Source organism: Cupressus sempervirens, chromosome 9, assembly GCF_028749045.1.
Source record: "Cupressus sempervirens isolate cs-2001-9-10 chromosome 9, ASM2874904v1, whole genome shotgun sequence".
Lineage (NCBI taxonomy): Eukaryota > Viridiplantae > Streptophyta > Pinopsida > Cupressales > Cupressaceae > Cupressus > Cupressus sempervirens.
The window spans coordinates 183,518,046-183,536,534 of record NC_143126.1 but is presented as its reverse complement, the minus strand read 5'-3'; the positions used below and the strand labels follow the sequence as shown (position 1 = coordinate 183,536,534).

At 31.1% G+C, this 18,489-nt stretch overlaps 1 long non-coding RNA gene across 1 annotated transcript; it reads left to right on the top strand.

Annotated features, from left to right (window-relative positions):
* The first annotated feature begins 11,816 nt into the window (after positions 1-11,816).
* Positions 11,817-13,489, top strand: LOC149538076 (uncharacterized). The gene is made up of 2 exons (XR_016356512.1): positions 11,817-12,375; positions 12,547-13,489. It is a non-coding gene; the product is annotated as an uncharacterized LOC149538076 (long non-coding RNA).
* The last annotated feature ends 5,000 nt before the right edge of the window (positions 13,490-18,489 follow it).

Sequence of the window (18,489 nt, the reverse complement as noted above, 5' to 3'; positions counted from 1 at the left end):
CTTGGGACTATTTTGATCCACTCAGTTTTGAATACAGTGGGAATTCTAGGGCACGACTTAAGCCCTTTCTTTCCACAAATTTGAGTTCTTCCTTTAATACCTCATTTTCACATAATTTTTCATAAGCTTGATATATTTCCATGTCTCCAATCCCTCCTACCTTTTAGTTATAGCATTTCCTTACGTCTTGTACCATTACGACCTTAGGTGGAATCATTGATAACGCTCCTGTTGGGTAAATTTTATAAGCAACTTCTGGTATAGCCTTGAAATCTGGTTGTTTAACCTCATTGCTAACCGATTGAACATTGAATGTCTCTTTTTCCTTCATAGTTTTTGAACTTGATGCCATTTTGACAACTAGGATTTTACCAAATATGAAATTGCATAGCTTAGCAGATGAAGAATACCTTTAAAATCGATGGATTGATCCTTGATCTTCACTATAATTTGTGCAAATGCTTCAATCTCTCTTTTGAATCACTTCTTCACTCTGCTTGCTCTTGCTCTGAGTTCATAATGACAATAAATGAGCAAAAATTTGCCTTATACCTTTCAAAATATAGCATTTATTGCATGGTGCATGTACAACTGTAAGCTCGACTTCAATACAATTTCTATTTTACTCGGCATCGACAGAGATTTCCCTTCACTTGACAATTACTTTTACTCAACAACTATTACTTGTATATGCTATATTAGTATGTTAGAAACGCTAAATTAAGAAATCAAAAGCATTTACAAACTAAAATACCATAACATAAATGAGAGACTAAAGAGGAAACCCCAATTAGAAATATGAGCCAAATGAATGGACTCTCCCAATAGGATTTAGCTCTTTGCTTGGTAGATGAGTCTAAGGATTGGGATGTATGCTCAAGATGCTCAAACTATGCTTCAATGGTGGGGATGAGTAAATGGAAAATTGGTAGCTTTTGTGAGCTCTCAATTTGGCATTATAAGGGTATGGTTGATGGCTTTTGGTTCTCAAACTAGCATTATAACTTTGGCTTAAAGGTTGTGATGAAATGGTTTGGGAGGGGATTCAATTTATAGGCTAAGGGCTTGAGGGATGGAGGGTTAAGATGGAAGTAAAGGAAAAAGCTTAAGGAGGGCTAGGATGCACTCAAAGGGGAGCACATGGATTGTGCTTGTTTAGCACCAATTAGGGAGTGACACATGTCACAGGGTGAGTGGATGGAGGAAAGGGGAATGATGAGTCAACGAAGGAGGCTCAAGGGATAATATCTTCATAAAGACCCTTCATTATGGCTTGTAAGAGCTTGTAAGAGTCTTTATTGCCTTTGTAAGAGCATTCATTGTTGGGTGGTTGGGATATTTTGGAGGGAGTCGAGATTGTTGACTTTCCTTGGCTTAGGAAAGTCTTAAGCTTACTTAGGGAATGTGACAAGTTTAGGGGGTGGATTAGGATTGGGTTTAGGATTAGATTAGGCTTGTTAGAGATTTGCAAGTGGATGGCATTCATGAGGGTGGGTGAGTTAGTGGCTAAGCTTGGTTAGTATGGGTGGATGGGGTGGATTAGGCTAAAAAGGGGGTTTAGGATAGTTTAGGGGTTATTAGTTTTGAGGGCTTTATTTATCAAATATATTTATTTAATAAATGGGGATTTTGGAATTAGATAGAAGAAAAGTATTTAATTGATAAATAATAGGTTATTTGATTTATCAATTAGGTCTATAGATGATTAATTAAATTAATCAGCTAGGGGATGGCAAAGGATTAATTAAATAGGAATTTAATTAATGATGCCTTTAGAGATAACTAAATAGGATTACCAAAGTGGTGTAATCAAATTTAGGTGTCTACATTACTGACTTGCTCCAACTAGCTTTGGCTGACAACTTGGAACATACTAGTATTTTACTCAGCAATTGAAGAGGACTTTTCTCACTCAGTAGTAATGTGAAAACTTAAAGACTTGACCTTGAAATTTCCTTATTAACTTGCATCTTTCTTCATGCTAATATATCTTTCTTAGTACTAACTTCTTTTGGAATTGATGTATGATGAATCATTAAAAATATCAGTCCCTCGTACCTTCTTTTGACTTAGTTTGATGAGATGTGATCACTTGACCTATTAGGTGAAGCGATCTCTTCATTTGATGTGTTGCATCCATCTTTCTTCTTCTATGTTTTATTCATTTCTCCTCTAGTGTTCTCAACATCTACCTTGCCTTTTCCTTTGTTGAACTCCGAATTAGGTTCTTTTGACCTTGTTGGGCAATGCTTGCTGATATGACCAGCCTTCAAATAGCTAAAGCATGTAGTTTGATTCAACCATCTGTTGTAGTTACCACTGAAGTGTGTTCTTATGCAATTCTTAGGGATGTGCCCATCCTCTTGACAACAATGATAGTTATGTCTTGTATTGTAATCCCAGTAATAGGAGTTTTTGTAGCTTCTTACCTTTGTTGGCTTGTTTGATGACTATGTGGACTTGGATCTACATTCATAGGCTCTATATCTATACTTCTGACAATTATAGCAGTGTCCTTCAAATTTTGGTGCATGCATGGTTCTGGTTCTACATTCATGTGCTTGATGACCTTGCTTTTTGCACTTATGATAGTGACCCATGTTTTTGGGTTTTTCATGCTGATTTGCATTCTTGCTCTTGTACACATTAGCAGTATGACCTTTCTTACCACAACTATGACAAGTAGGTTTGGAGTTCTTACCTTTGTCATTTTTTTCTTCAGTAGTCTTGGATGATTCTCCTTCTTTAGTGCTGGTGTAACCTAGTCTTGATGTATCATTGTTGGATCTAGGGGATCTCAATAGTTGTTCAAAGTATTTGATGGCTTCATTGGCCTTGTTGAAACTTTCAACAATCTATTTTTCTCTTCTTAGATTATTTTGTAGTTGTTCATTCTGCAACTTCAGTGTGGTGATCTCAATGTCTTTGACATTCAACTCATGATGAGCATTCATCATCTGACTTAGGGTGTCTAATTGCATGTTGAATATTCTGTATAGCTCTATTGATTTTTCTTCCAATCTATTTGCCAAAATTCTTTTGTCTTCCTCAATCATGGTCTTGTCTTTTGTAACTTTCTTCTTTTGTTTAGTCACTTCACATAGCAATATAGCTTGTGATTCTTGTTCCAACTTGAGATTTTTGATTTCTTTAGCTTGTGCCCTATTCTTTTCCATCAAATCTACAATTGCTACATCAAATTCATTTGAGTCTCCACTTGCAAATAACTTCGTGGTGTCAATCTCTTTGTATTGTGTATCATTTTTTGGAATGACAATCTCTTTTCTTCTTTTCAAGGACTTCATCAATTCATCTCTAGCTTCATCCAATGAATGTAGAATGAGCTAGATCTTAATTCCTTGATTCTCTATAATCTTTACCAGTTTGTAAACCTCCATCTCAAGATCTTTTCTGCAAGCTGTAAAGCTTCTCCTGATGAGAAATTAGCTCTGATACCAATTGTTGGAATTACAAATGGGAAATATATACTTCTGAAAAGGTGGGGGGGGGGGGGGGGGGGGGTGGTGAATCAGAAGTTCTAATCTTTAACCAATAAAACTTTTAATTTAAAACAATGCATGCATGAATATATTGAAATAACATGCAAATTAAATGCATCCACATAAATACTTGACACCAGATATGATTACCTAGAAACCCTCCAAATGAGAAGGTAAAACTAGGGTGGGGATGACACCCACAATTTTTCACTACTGTAGCAATAAAGTGTCACCTGTTAAGGTTACATAGTTTGACCATTTTCATGATCTACCCTATTAAAGGCTTTACAAAGGATTGTTAGATCCTACCCTATTAAAGGATTTCTAATCATTCACTTGGAATATCACCCTATTAAAGGATTTCACAACTGTTAAATCAACCTTAATCTAAAGGATTTCACCCTGTGGATACAGTTGTTAGAAAGTAACAGGGTGAATGCACAAAGTTGGGTCGCAATTCCGCAGAAGTCAAATCCGCAAAATGAAACTTCTTAGAAACGGGTACCCGATTTTAAAAAATGGGCACCCATTTTTGGTTTGGGTGCCCGACCCTAAATTTAAAAAACGGGCACCCGTTATTTTTAAAAATCAGGTACCCATTTTTTATTTTCAAAAAACGGGTACCCGTTTCTCAAAAAAATAAAAATAAATTTTTTTAAGAAACGGGCACCCATTTTTTAAAAATAAAAAATTGGTACCCATTTTTTAAAAATAAAAAATTGGTACCCATTTTTTAAAAGTAAAAAACGGGTACTCATTTCTTAAAAAATTAATTTTTTAAGTTTTCGGCGGATTTTACATGCCGCTTTTAGCTTTTCAAAATGGGTACCCATTTTTTGAAATTCAAATAACGGGTGCCCGTTTCTTACAACATGAGGCGGGATTTTTTTTTCCTGCCTCGGATTTTGGTTTGGGACAGGCTTGGTGAGACCAAGCCTATGCCTTGGCCTCTTAAGATTTGGCTAAGGCATTGAACTGACAAATTCATGCCTTGCCATAATTTTTAGAGGGTCTTCCCGATCAAATTTTTTTACGAAACAAAAACCCATTAGAGCTCTCATTGTCCTGATTTCAAAAATATAAATTTTATAGAGTTATGTTTTTATTTACTATTTTATTATTATTTTTTAATCAAAGGTGGTACCTAAATGTAAAATAGCAACATTCACTAAAACTTTAATAACTTTTTTATTTTATATTTTTTCTTAAATTAATTTATATGGCATCAATCTACATTCAATTCTTTTGAAGTTAAAAAAAAAAAAAATTGAAAAAAGTGAAATTTTGATCAAATTATGGTGTCCGTACACGAGAGGTTTAAAATTTTTCTTTTATAGCCAATTAAAAATTAATAAATAAAAAATATTCATTAAAAAATTCAAGAAAAAATTCTCATCAATCTTTGGTGTGTCAGGTAACTCCATTTAAAAAGATTCACCAAAATTCATTCATTTGTGTCAAATTATGGTGTTCGTACATGAGTGTGGTATGGTCCTGAAATAGACATTTTGAAAAAGTGGTTTTTAAAGATTCATACCAAAAAATTAATCTATCATATGGGTATACAAATAAATTACATATTCAAAAGGAAGATTCTAGGACTAAATTTTTTTATTTCTAAAGCTTTTTTATATTTAATCTCGAAATGGCTCAAATTTTGGCATCAATTGACAAAATATTTTAAAAATAGAAAAAACACTTCCACTTTTTGGCCAAAAGTGAGACCCAACTTCTTGCACTGACCCAACGGTAGAATGTTTGATCTGACAACTTACAATCTTCTATTGCTGATTTTAGATCTCATTTCAGTCCATCTTGATCCTCATGATCTTTTATAAAAATGTTGTATCGCTAATCCTTTGTTCTTCAAATTGATTTTGCAATTCTTTCCTTCTTCTAAGTCACCTTGAATGCCTTGTTATCAATTCACCCTTTTTCTCCCTTCAATTCTTCACTCACATCACTTCCTCATGCATTATGAATTATGGGGCTTCATCTTCCTTATAAAGATTTTTGTGACTTAGAGTTAGGTATGAATCTACAATTGAGATTCATCCTTTTAGCTGCTTTACCATTCTAATTTTCTAATTGGTTGCATGTTGATTGCATAGGGAATCCAAAATAGATTCGTCCTTATCATCAAAGCTTTGAGATCTATCCATAAGTTGGCATAAAAATAGTTTACATAGTTGTTTGTGCCATTACAAATAACTAGGTCAATTATGTGTTACTCGTCACTTGATAATATTGATACTCGACACTCACTATAATTCTTCCTAGCTCGGCACTTGAACTTTCTCAGCATCAACTATTCACTTGGCACTTGAACTTGCTTAGCACTTGAGTGAGTCGGCATCTATACATATTATACTCAGCATGTGTTACTAGCTCAACATGAACTTAGTAAATATCTTAAATATGTTGACACTCAATTGTCAAAACCAATATGAGATCAACAAAAGCATCACAAGAAGAGAAAGGAAAAGACATACATACCAAGGATCAACCTCATGTACCAACTAAGAAATATGTATAGAAGAAGGATCTTAAGAAAAATAAATAAATGAAAAAGAAGAAAGAGAATGTGCCACCAAAGTCAACTAAGGAGAAAAAGGCTCTAGTGAAACCAAAAAAATCACCGAACATAAGCTCAACAACTTCCAAGGATAAGAAAAAGAAGAAGAAGAAAGAAAACAAAGATCTAGCTTTAGATGAAGTAATTGTTATACCTGAGTGTGACCCCCACACATTTGACCCTGAAGCACCAAAGGAATATGGAAAATTGTGCACTAAGAAGGATGAGAAAGATAGTCGCAGGCATGAATTGAAGGAAAAACAGGTACTAATTGATGTTAAGGAGATTATCTTTCATATTGTTCCTAACAGAGAGGAGAATGCACCCATTTTGGAAAAATTGGAATTGTTAGTAGAATAGGTAAATGATTTTGTTGTAGACACACAAGAAAGATTAAAAGAGCATGCTGAGAAGAAGTTTGAGCATAAAGTTATGGAGAAGTTTATGCAAACCATTTCTATCCAACAAGTGCAACTCTCCACAATGGCCACTGAGCTAGAAGAGCTTACAAAATTTGTCATTACATTGTTTCACAAGATATATAATATTCCCCATTTTAAAACTGAAGTTAAGGAAAAATTGAAGAAAATCAAATAAGATATGAAGAATAGTGTAGATACCATGGCTATTGACCCAAGTTCATTATTTTCGAGAGAAATTCTTTTTTGGGGTTTGGCATGAACCAAGGATGGAGGAAGATAAGATAAAGGAAACACTAATGAAGTCCAAGTTGTGATATCGTCTCACATTGAGGATATGCAAAAGTATATATACAAAAGGCCAAAGATCTACTTGGTACATTAGATTTTTTAGTCACTAATCGTATGATAGATCTTATTGCCAAGATATGTGTGGAGTTACTCACACTAAAAGCTTTAAATAACAACTAGACAACTACTTTGGAAAATCTAAAGAAAACACATGCATATGCACTTGACAAAGTGTGAGTTTTTTCTATTATAAATTTAATTTTTGAGTTTAACTTTTGGCATCATTATCAAAAAAGGGGGAGATATATGTGATGCATTTATATAAAAGGGAGAGATGATATGTACGTATGTTGATATTATGAGTATGAGTTATGTTGGGAGATATAAAGTTAAATTGTTGTACAAAATGGTTTTTGAAAAAAAAAGGTTTTGTAAAGCATAAGGTATATCAAGGAAGAGCACATGTTGAGGGGGAGATGTATAAATTTTCACTATATTATTTTTTATGTATATTCATAGAGGTCTTTGCCACTAATGCCAAAGGGGGAGACTATAACTCTTACATACATAAGTGTTGTCATTAGTGTCAATGTATAGTCGGTGAATATTGGAGATATTGATTAGTGAGCATATTATAGTGACTAAGCAAAGCATGAACACATTCACAAAGTGAAATTGTAATCAAGTGGTGTGTATAGACCAAGTAGGGATAGATACATCGAAAAGATTCATATCAACCAAGAAAATGTCTAACTAAGCTATGCAGACATTACTGAATCAAGAGACTACTCAATGACAACATTACTACCAATCCAATAAGATAGAATTTTATACCAAGCCTCATACGATGAACCTAAAAGCTTGTGATTTCAATGAATGCAATGTATTTCAATTCTACTGAGTGAGAAAAGTTGTTTTTAAGATTTATTAGGAAGAGATATTTGACTTTATGAATCCAATGAAAAATATTTTAACCAATGAAATAAAAGGAAGACAAGTAAGAAGAAAAGGATGTATATAGGTTGTAGATCTTGATCAAAGGCATACTCTAAAAGTTTATGAAACCCTAATTAGGTCATGGATCAAAGTGACAAAATATTTTTATATATGGACCTATGTATAATAGTTTAAAGTTGTTGTAATATATCGAGATGGTTATGCTGATGGAATGAAGAAGTGGAGAAATCTATTGTATAGCAGAGATATAGAGAAAAAACAAAGAGAAGGAAGGATTACAGATATTAGTCACAAGACATGAGACACAGTTAATGAGAAGAACAACGTTATGATTCAACAAAGTAAGTTTTATACTATTTAGATCAATCCATTTCTACTTTCTTATCATTGTAGTAGTTAAATCCTTTACCATGGTAGGCCTAATAGTCTTCATTGTAAATCTCTTAACTGAGTGCAAATTTTATGAATATTGCAAAATCCTTGAGAAAGGTGGATTTAAACAGATACTATTGTATTAATCCTAACTGAGTAAGTCACTAAAGTGACACCATTGTAAGCCCTAACATGCAACCTCTTGCTATAGTAGTGAAGTATTTGTGGGTGTCATCTCCACTGCAATTTTCTATCTAACCAAGGGTTTCTGCATGATTGAATTAGTGTGTCAATGTGTTGCATGTGTTAATGGTTTATGTTTACATTGTAGTTAATGAAGTTATGTTCATGAATGCACATGTTGATCAGTTATAAGAAGGGCAACATATGATTTGGGGACTAAAAGTTTTAGAGGATACTTACTCCCCCAACTTTCAACATCTTACCTTTCCTTATTATTCCAATAGTGGATACACAAGGCGTGTTGAACATGCCACAATGTCATTCAAGAAAGGTTATTAGAAAACTTGACCAATGTTATTGGATCCTTATTCAAGCATGACAACATGTATAGCCTAATGTGTAAATGCTAACAATGAGCTACTAGGCTCCATATATAATTTGATAAAAAAATCTCTTCATGATATTAGCAGCAAAATAAACATGTTCGTCTGATGTAGGATCATCTTGGGTGTAAAGGAAATCTTGCATTACCCAAAAAATATTTTGGATTTATCTTTTAATTAGGGCTTGTTAGTGTAGAGTTACTATTTTTAGAGGCTTTCTATTTTTAGTAAGTTGGCCATTTGAGATTAGAATGTTCTAATTTCATCCTTAGAGGTTCATTTTATATAAATTAGCTTGCCACTATAGTTTCATTGTAATATCAAGTCCATTTGTGAAGCTATTTGGTATTGGCAATAGGGTATAAAAAAATTTGAACTCAGTTTTGAAGGATTTAGAGGCTCTAAAAAGGGGTCAAACCTTTACTATTTGGAGCTTTCATTAATCATGCATTGCAAATCAGTTCGAGACATTTCCAAAATGGGGTCATATTAGTCAATTAGAGCAACTGGCATTGAGTTATGGTCTTTGGAAGTTACACCACCTAAAATGGGCAAAATGAAATTTCTTCAAAATCTCTTTTGAGTTCTAAAAGTTTTTAAGGCCTACTCTAATGTAATAAAATATGTAACAAAATGATAATTTTGAGTTGATTAGCTTCAAGGTCTAGGATTTAATTTCTAGAACCTTCTTGGGTGGTGGAAAATTGTCTATATAAAGAAGGTATGTAGGGTTGTCTAGGACAATTTTGGGATTTTGGTGGTGGCTCTTGCTTATAGAATATTGCAATGAAAATGCCCATGTGGGTTTGTGTGTTTTATTTTAAAAACTTGTAATTCCATACTTTTGAAGATAATAAGAAGCCAACTTTCCGTTCTTCCAACTTGATGTTATTTCTCTATTTTAATTATTTATTTGTGTTATTTAGGGGAGTACCCTTCATCATCTTCAAGCATGCTTTAAGACAGATTCCTTATGAAAAAATATCTAATTAAAATATCTTTTCAATTCTATATATAATTGTTTTTAAACATCAATAATACTTTACTATTAATTGAAGATTCACCATACTTTATGAATGATTTTCAAATGAACTTCCAAGAGTACTTTGAAAAAATTGAAAAATATATGAATATAAATTTAAACTATTGAAAACGTATACTCACAAGAGAAATAAAAATTCCAAATAAAGAAATATCTTTTATGAAATTCTTTGAATCTTTTTTTTCAAGCTTACTCATCATATGATGGATCATAGAACATAACTTGAAATTTTGATGAAAAAATAAGTCACACAACCTAATTTAGAAGCCATCTAATAATTTATCATAAAATATAGAAATTTCATACATTCAATCCCAAATCCTATTACTCTAACTCACTCAAAAACTCCTTAATGTTCAATCAATTTAGAACACTGTAACACGTTTTAAATTGTACTTTAAATTTGAAGAATGACGAACATCACAAAGAGAAGAATGATAGACATTGTTAAATTTGATTTCCATCTTGAGATGATAATAGAAGTATGGATGAACTTAGGCTTGGTAACCTCCTTTGAAGGCTTTAACTAGTAAGCAACAATATCCTCCTTCAATTTATCAATTAGGTTTCAAATTGTAGTGACTCAAGGTTATGAAGCCACCTTAAGGATTAGTAATAGAATATGAATTTCTCTATTATTTTGGTTGTTTATGTAACTTCCAACTAGTTTGACAATATCTTTTTATTGAGGGAAGGGCCATCTCTCGATGAATTAGGCCTAGGTTTGGATCTAGAATTACTAAAGAAAGAAGAACCCTTAATCATGTGCTAAGTGCATTTGTTGGGCTATAACAAGTATTCGACAAGTTGAAGTAAAATATCCTTTAAGTGTGGCATATTTCCTATATGAACATCACAAAATCCTTTAAAAATCTTTAGAGAGACTAGGCTAAACACAAATGCATTTTGGGTGGCAAAGAGACAAACTGGTTGGGGTGGATACATAGGACATGGGTTGGACACGCCACAATGTCATTCAAGAAAGGTTGTTAGAGAACTTGATCAATAGTATTGGATCTTTAGTCAACATGACATAGTCCAATGTGTAAATGCTAACAATGAGCTACTAGGCTCCATAAACAATTAAAAAAATCTCTTCATGATCTTAGCATCAAGATAAACCCATTCTTCAAGAATGCTTTATGAGAGAGCCCTCTTGACAAAATATTCAATTAAACTAATTTTTTAAAAGTTATACTTAATTGTTTTGAAATTTCAATCAAATGCTATTATTAATTGAAGATTCATCAAACATATGTTTTGAATATTTTTTCAAATGAGCTTCTAAGAATACTTTGAAAAAAATGACAAATATAAGCATGTAAATTTAAACTGTTCAGAAAGTAAATTCACAAGAAAAATAAAAATTCACAATAAAGAAATATCTTCTATGAAATTCTTTGATTGTTTTTTTCTCAAACTTTCATCAAGCATATGTTATGAGTTCTTTTTCAAATGAGCTTCTAAGAATAATTTGAAAAAAATGACAAATATATGCATATGTTATGAATTCTTTTTCAAATGAGCTTCTAAGAATACTTTGAAAAAAATGACAAATATAAGCATGAAAATTTAAATTGTTCAAAAAGTAAATTCACAAGAAAAATAAAATTTCACAATAAAGAAATATCTTCTATGAAATTCTTTGATTGTTTTTTTTTTCAAACTTTCATCAAGCATATGTTATGAGTTCTTTTTCAAATGAGCTTCTAAGAATAATTTGAAAAAAATGACAAATATACACATATGTTATGAATTCTTTTTCAAATGAGCTTCTAAGAATACTTTGAAAAAAATGACAAATATAAGCATGAAAATTTAAACTGTTCAAAAAGTAAATTCACAAGAAAAATAAAATTTCACAATAAAGAAATATCTTCTATGAAATTCTTTGATTATTTTTTTTTCAAACTTTCAAGCAGCATATGTTATGAATTCTTTTTCAAATGAGCTTCGAAGAATACTTTGAAAAAAATGACAAATATAAGCATATGTTATGAATTCTTTTTCAAATGAGCTTCTAAGAATAATTTGAAAAAAATGACAAATATAAGCATCAAAATTTAAATGTTCAAAAAGTAAATTCACAAGAAAAATAAAAATTCACAATAAAGAAATATCTTCTATGAAATTCTATGATTGTTTTTTTTCAAACTTATTCATCCCACGATATTAGAACATAATCTGAAACTTGATGAAAAAAAATTAGTCAAACAATCAAATTAAAAAAACATCAAATAATTTATGATAAACTATAGAAATTTCATAGATTCAATCCTAAATCCTATTACTGTAACTAATGTTCAATCAATTTAGAACACTGATAAATTCTAAGTGTACACGGCATCCATTTGAATTATGTACTTACTTAAGTACTAGATGACATTAAATTCAATTGTTTCTATTTGAATTCTACATCAAGATAGTTGTACACAACAATCTATTCTATGTATTTGAGTTCTTCAATTCTTTCCAGCCCATTGAGTGAGAAATATGTACCTACTTATCATTGCACTTTAAATTGTATTAATATAACAGCAAATGGTCCATGGATGGCAGGCGTCAGCAATGAATGGCAAACAGTGATATGAACTGACAACTATCTCATTGTAATCTGTGAGAGAAAGTGACCACAACACATTTTGTGTCCTCTGTAAGGAATATGACCATGTTTGGATTCTTTTTCTAGTTTGTGTTTATACCGTCCTGCTCTGTTGCCCTTGAGCAGTTTCTTCAGATGGGCACTGTAGATTTCTTTCATGCATTTATTGTGATACCATGTATCTTCCAAATTGTAATACTGTTGTTGTACCTGCTCTTGCAGCTTAAAAAACAAATTTCTATGCCAATTTATGAGAGGAAGCCAAATGAAAGATATGTTTCACTGACTTCAGATTTCAATACCAGGCAAAATGACAAGAAACCGAATGGGTTAAGGGTTCGAATCTCACCCGTGCCCCTTCTTTGCACTTAAGTTATTAAGGATTTGTTGATGATCTATAGTTTATCTGGATTAGGTATTCTCCAGTTTCTATAGACTTATATAATTTGTCTCTGAATGGATAGTACAAGCCATAACCCAATTCATAATTTTTTTGATTAGATATTATAACCCGTGCCCAACTCTTAATTTTATGATTAAGAATTGGCTGGAATCAGTGTGGCAACGTCTATACAGCCACGAAAATGCACTTTCTTACAAAGGAGAGGAATTAGAATTTTCTTTGAGAAGTTAGAAAAAGCAATGTAAAGGAAGTGTATTTTTGTGGCTGTATAGCCACGGGCGAGGTCAGCAGCTTAACTCGTATTGTGCTCTATTTCATTCAAGATCCATTGATGGCGTTCATTAGGTGGAGTTTTATTCCCCTCTCAAAGCAGCAAAGAGAAACATGTCAAATTCAAATTGGACCAATTCTATTGCTTCCACCTCATGGCCCTGCCAAGCGTCAATTTTTTTTATTGGTGAAACATGCACAATTATTAGGCCACATCATCTGTATGGTTTGCTCATGTCATGTTGATATCATTAAGTCAACCTTTTTCCTAGGTAACTTTGACTGATCATAACTTTTACATACTGATTCCATTTTTGAAACAAAATATCGTTCCTAAATAACTACCAGAAGCACCAAGACTTGTGCCATTTTTATGTTGAAGGCATATTATACTGAAGAAAACAAGTTAGCATTATTGATCAATGGTTGAAAGTTTATTAAACACCTTGCAAGGCAATTGAATTGCAGTCATCCATCGATCCTTATTTACTATTTTCATGGTGTCGTCGTCTAATTATCGTCCACATTTATTTACCATTTTGACAATTCGCTTTCAAAGATGCTTATTACTTGTGTGTCATTTCTTCCACGTTTTTAGCTCCATCATTCACTTTGATTTATTAATTATTTTTTAGTTTACGTGCTACCATTTGTCATTTATTGGGCCGAGGACATGTAACATGAGATAAATAGGGGAGAACTTGATGGACTCGATTGCAAGCTCACAAGTCTTTTTGAATTAGGAATAATGCATGTAGTTTTTCACTATGAAATTTGATTCAAGCAATAAGCTTTTAATAATAGTTAAAATAATTATATCAAATTTGAAGAAATTTCTATTTAGAATATATGAATTATATTTCTAAATATTTAATTTAATTTTTATTTAAAATTGAGTATAGAATTCCAAGGAAGAGTGAAAATAATTTCACTTTCGAATTATGAAAAATGGTGGACATTTTGAATAGATAAATATTTATAGTAATATGATTTTATTTTATAATTATACTTATGTGTGGATAGTCTTAATGTTGAAGGTATTTTATTATTTGAAATAAATAATTAGATATTTGAGAACAACTTTTTTATAATTCTAATAAATATTTTACAGTTTCAATTGTATTGAATTTATTTTTTATTAATTAATATTTATATCAAATATATTGAATTTTAAATTTTAATTAATTTGTATTTATGGTAAAGATTTTAAATTTTGATTTTTGATTTAGTAGATATTTAAATATCAAAATTAGATTTAATTTTGAATCCTAATTAATTATATTTATTGCAATATCACTTTTTACAATATAAATATCAAATATATTTAATTTTAGATAGTAATAAAATATATTTGTTGTTTAATTATATTTTTGGATTGTAAAGCATTTGCTATGGAAGGGAAACACGACTTATTGAAAATCACAATTAGAATTTAAGAGAGTAGGTTTATGTAATAATTAGGGCTAAGATTGTGTTAAGGATTTGAGTTATCATTGTTTAGGATTAGGGTTTTAGTTAATGTTAGGATTAGAGTTGGGCTTAGGATTAGAATTACATGAATAGAGTTTAGAGTTAAAATTATATTTTTAAGGCAAGGGAGCACATTATACTTAGTATTATGTTTAGGGTTTATATTTTTATTACAGTTATAGTTAGGTTGAGGTTAGACTTAAGAATATAATTAGTTTTATGGCTGAAGTTATGATTTTTAATAGGGTCAGGATTGGTTAATGGTTTAGGTCTATGTCACGATCAATGTAATGATTTTGTACCTTATTTACCATTATGATTTAATATTTGTGATAGGGTTTGATAAGGTTAAGGTTTATGGTATACAGTATGATAATCTTCCTAATTAGAGATTTTTTTGTCATATCTATTAGTTGTACAAATGTACGCAAAAGAATACACCAATGTTTTTTTTTCTAATTGACCTTCAATATTTGCTCGGCGTATCTATTGCACCCTAAGGTGCTATTGCTTGTTACTTGGGTTTTAGAGAATTATTTTTCACATTTTTTTTTCCTTGGCTCCTTAATTTTCTTATTTGACTCAACCTTTGTCTGCAATACAAGATCCTTTTGTGCCCATCAAAGTTGTGCCAAGATCATATTAGTGAGCTACATGTGATTATGGTTTTTTTATATGAGATTTTAAGATAGCGACTTTTTAAGGTTCTCTAGATCCACCAAGATCACTTTGATACAAATTAAAATATATTCAAGGCCCTAGATTATTGAGGGTGGGGGGAAGGGGGTGTGAATTAGTAATCCACCAACTTCAATCTCAAATCACAACTTATCAAACTAATTAACCAAAAAAAACTTTGTTAAAAAATAAAGTTCATGCACAATTGTGGGTGAGGGGAGGGTGTGTGTGTGTGTGTGTGGTAGGGTGAGGTGGTGGGTGGTGAATCAATTGTGAGAAACTAAACTTAAATCTAAATTTATTAAATCCAACTCACATAACCAAAATAATAAAGCATAACAAGAGATAAACCATGCACAATGAAACAATAATTTGTTGACTATAAAAATCCTTCATTAGAGGGAAATTCTCAATGGGGATGATAGGCACAAGATAATGTACTGATATATAAGTTCCTTGTCAAAGGATGTGACTTTGTTAGGAGCCAATTACAATGCATTCAATAAAAAAGTCCCTCTTAGGAGACCTTGAACCCTTGTTAGAAGGTTCTAACCCTGTTAAAGGTTAATAGGAAAATAACTAGACCCAATATCTAAATTTCTCCAACAACTATGAAGATAAACACTTCAAGATAACATATCCAAAATACTAAACTAACCAAATTGCAACTTTATTGCCAATATAGTTTCTTTGAAGCTCAATACCATGCACCGACTAAATCTCTGTTCTTCTTTGATTATTCAACTTTCAAACTTGCATCATATCACCATACATACAAATACATAGATCATCACTATCATATCCAACCGAGGAAAACATCTTTCCTTTATACCCTTTCTAAATAACCGATTAGATCATCCTATTAAAGCTTACCCAAAGTACAATTAATTACATAAGACCTCACTAAGACACATTCACCTTCTTCAGAATCATTACAACATTTACAATAAGGCTACCATATGATACAATACAATTAACACATTCTACAATGAAGACGATCAATTACTAGTAAAGCACATCACACATTTCACTTTAGTGACCTCTCCAGAATGATCTCGAAGACTTGCTATCATGCACATAGCATCACGAACATGTCTTCAACCATGATCCAAGCTCCCTAACCTTAATTCCATCACACTGATAAGATATAGCCAAATTTCCTACAACTATCTTTGTCAATATTTCCTTCTCACTTCTTCTACCAGTCTTCACCGAATGAATACTAACTTAGCCAATACTCCATATAAATTTAAGAGACCATATATGTAGAATCTATAGTTATCTATGATCATAATCCTACACTCACATAGCTTAACCTTATATGTATCAACTTCATCATTCCAATAATCCTCTGTGATGTGTACATAATCTATGTTTGTTATGGACTCAAGATGTCATACACCCTCAATAATGTATAAATATAAAATTTAGTAATAGATGTATTTGATTCTTATATTAATCATTTTAATATCCCAAAAGTAACTATTGTATTTGATCTATAATTCATTTTAATCATATAGCATATTATATTATTGTATTAACATAATGATTGTATAAAATTTAAACATAAATGTATTTGATTCTTATAAGCTTCATAAAATGTATGTGATTGAAATTATATTATTAATTATTGATTTCAAAATGAGAGTTAAATATTATTACTTAGAAGATAAAATAATAAATCCCAAATAGTTATATTGTTCCTAGCAAAATAAATTATAAATCAGTTAAGCTAATGATATAGATCTAATATAAAAAATACCACTTAGAACACACATTATATTATTTATAACTAATAAAATGGGATAAGGCCAAAAGCATTAATTAAAACAAATATAATCAAAACACCATAAGATGAATAAGATACATGTGCCAAGATAAATAAGGAAGTGATGCTTCCTTGGTCATGTAAGAAAAGGGACATGACTTCCCATATCCATGTCACCCTATTTATAGGGGTCGTGACTATTGCAACAAACCATAAAAGTTTCATCATTAATTACCATCAATATAGAAAAGATCACAAGCCAATAGAAGATAAAAAATAGAGAATTAAGGACAACAAACAGAGTACTATCAATAAACTGATGAAGTGCCTAAGTCGACCAAGATTACACAATTATATCATTACAATTTGTAAAATATATATACTAGAAATCACACCTTAGTGTGCAATAGGTACACCATAGATGTATGGAAGGCCAGCTAATAATTTGTTCCATTTTCAATCTCTCCCTCCCCCTATGTATCTTCCTAGATTAATTTCTACCTTTACCTCTCTCTCTCTCTCTATTTATCTATCAATTTCTTTTCCATCCTATCGCTTTATATTCATATTCATCTATATCTTCCACCTTCCCCTCCATATCTCAAAAAATCTCCCTCTCTTTATTTATCCATGTATCTCCATCACTCTCATATATCTTTAAATATCTACATCTCTATCTTTCACATAAATTTTTATTTCTTCCTCCCTCCTTGCATATATATCCCCTATTCCCCCCCACTCTTTATCTCTCCCCATCTTCAAATATATTTGCATACATATTGTACTTATCTAAGTTTTATGTCTCTCTATATATCTATTTATATTTACCTCCTTCCTCTTTCTATACATCTCCTTATCTTTTTACCTCTTTATTTATCTCTCTATCAATCTTTTCTTCTCCCTCTCCTTCTATATCTGTACAACTCCTTTTTTATCTCGATCTCTTCATACACCACTCTCTATCTCTCCCTATCTACTCCTTATTTCTCTCTCCCCTTCTACTTCATCTCTATATCTCTAAAAAACCAACCCTCATTATTTCCCATCTCTCTACCTATTTTTATACATCTAAATTTATCTTTCTATCCATTCTGCTATTCAATGTAATTAAAAGAACTATTATAAAAAGATTTAATATTTATGAAAATTAATAGGTACAATTTAAAAATCTCTTATGCATAAATATAATAAACAAATATCTGAGCTTTTTAAAATTAAATTGCAAATAAAAGATAGAAAAAAGGTGTAGAATTTTTAAGGATAAGATGTTAAGTTTGGAAGATGACTACTATCATATTGTATAACATGTAAGAAGCTAATTGAGGTAATCTCATCTCCAATAGTATTAATATACTGAAATAGCCTTTTATTTTCTAAGAACCTTGTTACCATTTTATTTCCTAGTAATCATAATAAAGTTAACTTTCTTGACTTTTCATTATTGTAATTTACATTATAATTTATTTAAATTATTATATCTATTTTATAAATTTATAATAGTTTAATTCATAATTATTGTATTTTATTAGATTAGAATTATTATTATTATATTATTATACTATGACTTTTATCTTAA